Source organism: Carlito syrichta, unplaced genomic scaffold, assembly GCF_000164805.1.
Source record: "Carlito syrichta isolate Samal-C Ts95f unplaced genomic scaffold, Tarsius_syrichta-2.0.1 Scaffold120546, whole genome shotgun sequence".
NCBI classification, from domain to species: domain Eukaryota; kingdom Metazoa; phylum Chordata; class Mammalia; order Primates; family Tarsiidae; genus Carlito; species Carlito syrichta.
In genome coordinates, this window is record NW_007064642.1 from 61422 (window position 1) to 69216 (window position 7795).

General features: G+C 46.3%; 1 pseudogene; it reads left to right on the forward strand.

Moving 5' to 3' along the window:
* The first annotated feature begins 5823 nt into the window (after positions 1–5823).
* LOC103249494 lies at positions 5824–7551 on the forward strand (annotated as a pseudogene).
* Positions 7552–7795: the final 244 nt, after the last annotated feature.

The following is a 7795-nucleotide window of genomic DNA, read 5'->3' on the forward strand; positions in this document are numbered from 1 at the left end:
GCAGGCGCTACCATGCCCGGCTGATTTTTTTATTTATTGTAGAGATGAGGTCTCGCTGCCCAGGCAGGTCACGAACCCCAACCATTTTTTAAGAGAAGCCACTACAGTCTTTGGATGTTGTATTATTCTGGGAGTACTGTAAGCTCAGTTCTCAGGGAACACTAAACTAGAGTAAGGAGTTTTATATTAATATCTTCCACTATAAGCATTTCCTTCATTCCAGGGAGAGGAAATCAACACAAGATGTTGACTGATTCTCCTGGCACATTTTGTATATTGGGAAAGAGGGAATCATACCTCTTTCTCAGGAAAAGAAAGTTGAATTATTAGGAAAACATCTTGATTCTCTTCCATTTGATAGACCAGGTAAAGGGGTTACAGAGAGGTCCCCCAGATCTGTTGGTGCCTTTCAAAAGCATTGGAGGCAAGTTCTCAAAACTCTTAGGTTGGTGTTGTACCCCTGCTGCTTCACATGCCCTTTCATGTTAAAGATAACTTTTCTTGCTAGAAAGTTTTTCCTGTGACAAGAAATTTACAAGCTTTTCAATCTCCAGACTACTGGATTCTATGCCAAGAACTCATGAAATTATAAAGCACGCTAGGTAATTTCAGGTACTTTAGCTTATGCAATTAATTTTATTTGGATAAAATTAGGTAAACTGATTTCTGGTTTATCTACAGATATAAAATACCATTTCTTCATACCTGTATTGACCTGAAGCCCCATAAGGTGGTGGTTACAGGCCTTCTAATAGTAGATCTCTATTCTTGTACTGCTTGGACCTGCTGTTGATCTCTTCAGTGGCCACAAACCTCAGACCTCACCTTCTGGTTTGAATAAAAAGCTACAGGTTTGGCCAGCAATGTGGGAATTAAGTCTATCATTTTAGAGTCAGTAAGAGAAATATCAGAATGGGGAAGAGAATGTTCTCAGTACAGCTTTACACCCGATGTTCTCATTAATTTAATAGTTTTCAAAAACTGAGCCACACCTTTGGGAGTAATAATATGGCCATTCCAGAGATTCTCTGGCTGAAGTTTGCCTGTTTGTCTTTTCAGCTGCTGTTCCCTTTCCAGATAGCTCCAGGGTATGATGACCTGGAGTCCCATCCCAGTCTCCAGTGTAAGGTTATACAAATCTCAAGGTGTTGGCACTAAAGAATCTAAAGAATAGGCATGCCTTGGGCTTACTCAATGCACCGTTATCCGCTGGGTTATTTGCATTTGATGTTCTCTAGAACCTCCTGGTCTTTTTTTGTCCAACTGCAGGGTATGTTTCCTCCTCTTCTGGGCCTTCTCTGGTTTCTATCCCAGCTCCTGCCCCATGTTTATGTTTAAGACCAAGAAGCATTGATTGCTATCTGAGGCCACTGGTGAGGTATCTGGTCTCTGTTTTGGAGCATTCTATCCATTCCCCCTCCCCCAAATAAAATGTGTGCTTATTCAGTGGTTTCACTCAGGAAGCAAGGATGCTAACCCACTTAATGGTCTGTGGCTCCCACAAAAGTATTTGTGAACTACTGACTGTTTCTCAATTCTACTGATTGAGCCAGAGATGAGAGAAGAAGAAACTTTCAAATCCATGTACTTTGTTGGGTCTCTGGATTTCTGGCTTCTTTGCAGCCTCTCCTAGCCACACACAGACACTGTCTCCTCTCAAATAAAAGTCTAGTGTTTCAGTCCAGGCTCCTGGTGCAGAAGGCCCTGACGGTCTAGGCATTTACTGTGAGGTGGGCAGGAAGCCTGGAGGAGAACTATTTAACGTGTTGCCAGTTATTCAGCTTCCAGGTCACTTTGCACTTCAAAAAAGAAAGCCTAAAGGATTCAACTTAGGAGGGAAGAATTCCTTGTTCCACCCCACCAAATGCAACACTGGTGAGAGAACACCGTAGGAGCCCCAGCGTCTTTTCCTCTGTGGGATCATCAGCAGGGATCATCAGACACCATTGTTTTTGCCTTTCCCACACTTAACTCTGAGCACACAAGTATCAATCAGAGGTGGTGTAATTGGCCTGAGTCTAGGCCCAGTTATAGCTACAGCTCTTAGTCACCATACTGATTTTTAAGGCCGGCTCTGACCCCCCAAAAGATGTGAGTTCCTCTGACCCAATAAGCAAGGCAACTTTGAGGGAAGAGTAAGACAGCATCAAAGGATAAAACCCCATGAGTCGGAACATCTGGATTCCAGGGCCACTTCTTATTAGCCATGTGACCTTGGGCAAGTCATCTTCCCTATTTGTGAAATTAGGTTAGACTGGATAATCCTTAAGACCCCTTTCCCTTTTGCCTTAAAATTCTTTGGAAGATCTGAACATTTCTGAACTCAGAATTTCTGCTCACTTCAAAAATTCAAGAGCAAAATTCTGTTTTCTTCTGGATTCAAACTGTTTAACAGCATATCAAGGTTGACTTCTCATCCTTGTTGGAAAGTGAATTTAATACTGAGGGTAAATTGAATGGTGTTGCGATTGCTTTTTCTCCTGATGGCTTAGGAAGAATGTTAAAACCTGCAGAGGTAGAAGTTGGAGCTCATGGGGAAATGGATACAAAGCAATTTGTTGCAGGCAGCCTTTGGACAAATTGTTTTAATAGGAAAAAGTCTTCTGTTTCATAGGTTTCCTGAACCACCTTTCCTCTGCTCTCTCGAAATGTAATCTGCACTGGTTCTGTACACCCAAACAGCAGACTCATTGCACTTCTGCTTAGCTCAGCTGGTTCATAGTCTTGAACTCTGCCTTATAGCAGCAAGAGAGTTTTCCTTAATAAAAACCTCAATCTTTAGTTCCATTGAGTTCCTCTGCTTTCTGGACTGTCAGAAGTAGGAGGTTCTGGTGCTGTTCAAGATGGTCTTTCCTTCAAAATGGGTCTGCAGAGGAGACTACGAAAGCAATAAGCATTGACAAGCCTGGAGTTCACAAAGCCACATCGCATAGAACAGCTCTCAGCACTTGCAAGACTTCTGCAAGACTGGGTGTGAGTGGAGTGAAAGGACAGAGGCTGTGGAAATGGCGGTGGCCTGTGTACTGTGGTGGGAGAAGGCAGAAAGTCAGGGACTTTGGACGTAGAGCAGGATGGAGGCTGCGAGCCCTGGGAGGAAGGGAGTTCCACAGGAGCAAAGCTTTGGCACCCGGAGAGGTTCTGTCTCACGGGTGATTTCATCCTGTAGCCTCCGGCTGGATGGAGATTTTAATCAGCCTCCCTAATGGGTATTGATGCTGTTAGGAGCAGTAGACCCTATCAGGGACAGCTATTGATCTCTTGTGTTCTGCTTAGATTGGAAAATAGATCAACTTCTTTGCAGTCCAGGAAGTGTCTTTGTCACAGCTCTAGATAATGAGGTGGAGAATCTTGACCGACCAGACAACCAGCAGCATGGTTAAAGAAGATGCATTCACTTCTTTAAGAGCTATGGCTGAGGGCCAGTGTTGAACCCAGGTATGGCTTGCAACCCAGTGTCCCAAAGTCCTTCCTTGGGGGAGAACTATGAGTAAGAGGTAGGTTTGTCTAAAGTTAATGAATGTTCTGACCTTACCTAAAAAGGTGTAATAATTTGGGGATTACTCTTGCTTCTAGATCATGCGCATACATATGCACATTTGCTAGCCCAGAGCTTTCAAAATGAGGTCTGCATACTCTTGATTAGAAATGAGAACTCAGAAACCAGTTTTAGCCAAGTGTGTTATTAAATTAAATCATTATCTTTTGTTTCTCCACCTCCCTTCCAGTCCCCCAAGGAACCTCTCTCCTAGCCATTCCCCAGTTCATCTGCTTTTTGGACTGTGAATCTGCCAGAGTGATATTTTCTGTTATTTCTTCTCCACATTTTTTCCTAATGTTTCCAATAAAGATTTACTTGGGTGGCCCCTTAAGGTGACATCAGGATGCTCTTATATCCTTCCAAAATAAATATACCCTTCACCCTTCCTCTCCCTCTCATTTTCTTCTACATTCTTAACTCCTTGCTTTTCTCACTTGGAGCTGAGCATGCTTTAGGGAGGAGGTTTTCCATGAATCAGCCAAGATTCCTGGAGAAGGTTCATACTCCAGCAACCACTGCCCCGGCCCCTCTTCCAGTTTCAACGCTCCCTGGCTGTGCTAATGGCCCCTCAGAGATGAGGTTTGACTTGTAAACCTGTATGACTCCTCCATAGCCTGGCCAAGGAGACCGTGGACAGCCAGGTCTGGTTTACTGCATCTCTCTCCTGAGACAGTTTATAGCTTGAGAAAGAAATGTGTCTTCCCAGCACAAACCTGATCAATTTGTCAGTGCATCTGGTGGCAGTAGCTCAGCCCATTCCTTCCTGGCATGAGAAAGGATTCGGGAAAGGCATGCTGACTGTGGAGAGCCTCTGATGTTCTCCCAAAACCAGAGTTGAGGCTCAGAGTGCAGATCCCACTGGGGCCAGCAGTAGATAACTCTCACCCAAGTCTCTCTGTCCTTGCCTGTTCTCTCTCCCACTCTACTAAAGCCTGGGGCAGATTCCAGCTTTTTTTCTGGTGCAGAAAGGCCAGGTCAAGAGCGGTTGGAGCAGGACACTGGGAGGCAGGCTGTAGGGGTAGAAGAGGACTCTGGGAAGATGCAGCAACCCAGAATGCCCCCTTTCCTAGCCAGCATCCTGAACTCCTTGAAAGGCTGGGCCTACCACCTGTCTGGCACACCAAATGGGGCGTGACTTCCCTGAAGAGGGAAGGACTCTTTCACCCTTGCATCCCTCTTCTTGGAGGAGATACAGCCTGTGCTCTGTTGAGGGGTTCACACTCGGACTTCAGCTTTATGGTTTTTTTCCCTCCTTTCTTGCCTCTGCCTGACCTTGGTCCAACAGAGGTGAAAAGAACCACCCTAGTGTCTCCACCCTCTCCCACTTTAGTGGTAGCATTTTGTGTCTTTACTTACTCCACCCTGCACTCCTCACCTTATTTGCAGCACAATTAAAGCACCAGATGTAACTGTTTTTCAGCTGGGTTGTATGAATTAACTTCAGTCCACTGTAAATACACCTGGGGTGGGGTGGGTGTTTGGGGAGGGGAAGTCAGACTCGCTTTGTGAACTGAATGTATTTTTATGCAATTTGAGTGGCCTTTCAACCCTAAGATGAACGATTTTGTTTCACTGGTTGTTGTTATATAGTATTAAGTATTCTGTGTTTGAAAGCTTGGGAATAATAATATTCACATCTATATGATGCCTGTAAACACAACAGTATTTATAAATGAGCAAATAAAACTGTGTTTTAACTTTGTGACGGTCTCTCTAAAGTTCAGGACATGGGATTTATAGACTCTCATGTCAGGGGCAGCCTCCTCCAATTTTATGTCATCTTTACCTTTTGGGAGCCTCACCTGCCAGCCTCCTACAGTTCCTATCCACTTAGAGGTCTGTTCCCCAGGGAGCAACACAAGTTGCTCACCATCACTGAAATCAGGTTTTCTGGGAGCAGGAAGGCATTTCCTACTTGGAGTCAGGCCAAGGAAGAGCCTAGATTGGAGATCTGAAAGAACCATAAGAAGAAATCAAGGTTCTAAGTTTCAAGTGACTACGAGTGTGGTTATTTCTTTGAAGACAGCAGGGTTAAATGACAAGGGTGTTGAGTCCATCCGGTTGGACAGCAGCACACTCCTGTAGACGGAGAAGTTGCACTATCCAGGGAGGTGGACTCATGGACGTCTCCTGGGATCACCTTTAGTCCTCTGCTGTATACATAATGGTCATGAAGTCATTGCCAAATTCAGGAGATTCAAAAACATTCCATAGTTCCAAACTACAAATGTAGCTACCTTAGGAGTTATTGGAGGTTAAATCCAAACTCAAAAATTGAAAGAGCCATGCCCAGGGAGGAGCTGCTCAGACTTGCTGGCAGGGTTTGTAGGTGGGTGACCAAGTCTGACCTCGGGCAGCCAGAATTCGGATCTGATTTCTCCATCCAGCAAGCCCTGCCTCTGGCTTTGCTCAGCTCTATGATTTATACCAAGCGGAAACCCCTTGTCATTGGCTTGGAGGGAGGTCAGGGAGGGAAGATTCTTTTCCCCTGCTGTCACCCAGCTGTTTGTAGCCCCAAGTAGAAGCATAACAAACACACTTGATGTCATGGTTGAAGAATCCAGACCTGTTCTGGGGCCCAAAACAGAAGCAAAGAAGCATGTCTGATGCAAGGGGCTCCTAGACTGCAAATGTCCTTTCTCTTTCTGTGCCCCCACTGGATGTGGTGAGGTCTGCAGACCGTATCACCCACCCATTCCATGTCCATCCCTTCCCGGGAAGGGGCAGGCCACAGTCTCCTTGAAGCAGAGTGAGGCACTCACATTCCCAGCCAGAAGACCCTCCTGTGATAAATCTCAGCCCTTCTGCTGAAAGGCTGTACCCTCATCTCACCCAGGCCACCCCACCTCACCTGCCTCAGGGACTGAAGCAGAATAAGGTGCATCAGTTAAAGATCTGGGTTCTCACTTGCTCATTCAAGTGGACCAGAGTCTCCACCTTGCCTTTCACTACCCTTCATGCCTTTGGACCTGATGGACAAGACAAGTCTGGCTGGTGTGTTCCCAGAAGACACGAGCATGGTATAAACACAAAATGGTAGGACCGGCCTGTGTTCAAGGAAGAGGAGATGCGTGAAGGTGGGAACTGAAGAAGGAGGTTAATTCTTTCCCAGTCTTGGGAGGCAGTGTTGAGCTACTCTTCCTCCTTAAAAACTCTGAAGTCCTATCCTTGGTGCCCTGACATCTTTGCCTCGGAAAGAGGATTGTCCCATTGCAAAGACATTTCAAGTTCTTTGCAGCAGGACAACTGAGAATTTTGTAGAAATTCTCACTTTCGGCAGTGTGTCTGGCGGTCCTGCGGGTCTGTCTCTTGCTTCGACAGTGTTTGGACGGAACAGACCCAGGGACTCCCTCTCTTCCAGCCTCCCACGGCCTTCCCGTCTCCTCTCCACTGGCAACCTCCGAGACCACCTTCTGGGCCACCTCCTGCTTCTGGGACGAGGAAACAGCATTTTTGCAGTTAGCTCCTTCTTGCCAACCAACCATGAGCTCCCAGGTTCGCCAGAATTATTCCATCAAGGTGGAGGCGGCGGTCAACCACATGCACAGTTTGTATCTGCAGGCCTCCTACACCTACCTCTCTCTGGGCTTCTGTTTCCACCACAACCATGTGGCTCTGGAAGGCAGGGGCCACTTCTTCTGTGAATTGGCAGAGGAGGAGAGGTGGCAGGACACCCAGTGTCTCTTAAAGATGCAAAACCAGTATGGTGGCCGTGCCCTCTTCCAGGATATCCGGAAGCCCTCTTAAGATGAGTAGGGTAAAACCCTGGATGCCATGGAAGTCGCCATGACCTCGGAGAAGAACCTGAACCAAGTCCTTTTGGACCTTCATGCCCTGGCATCTGCCCACACAGACCTCCATCTCTGTGACTTCTGGAGAACCACTTCCTAGATGAGGAAGTGAAACTCAGCAAGAAAATAGGCCACCACCTGACCAACCTTCGCAGGTTGGCCGGGTCGGAGGCTGGGCTGGGTGAGTATCTCTTCGAAAGGCTCACCCTCAAGCACGGCTAGGAGCCCAGCAGCCTCTGGGCGGCCCCTCTCAAAGTATCAGGGCTTCTTCTGCCTGAGTCTCCCCTCCAGCCACTAGGCAGCTTTTTAACCACCCTGGAGCCCTCTCCCAAATCTTGGACCAAATGAAAATAAAGCTCTTTGCAGTACAAAAAAAGGAAAGCAAAGAAGGAAGGAAGGAAGAGAAGGAAAGAAAGAAAGAAAAAGAGAGAAAGAAAGAAACAAACAAAAAGAAATTCTCACTTTT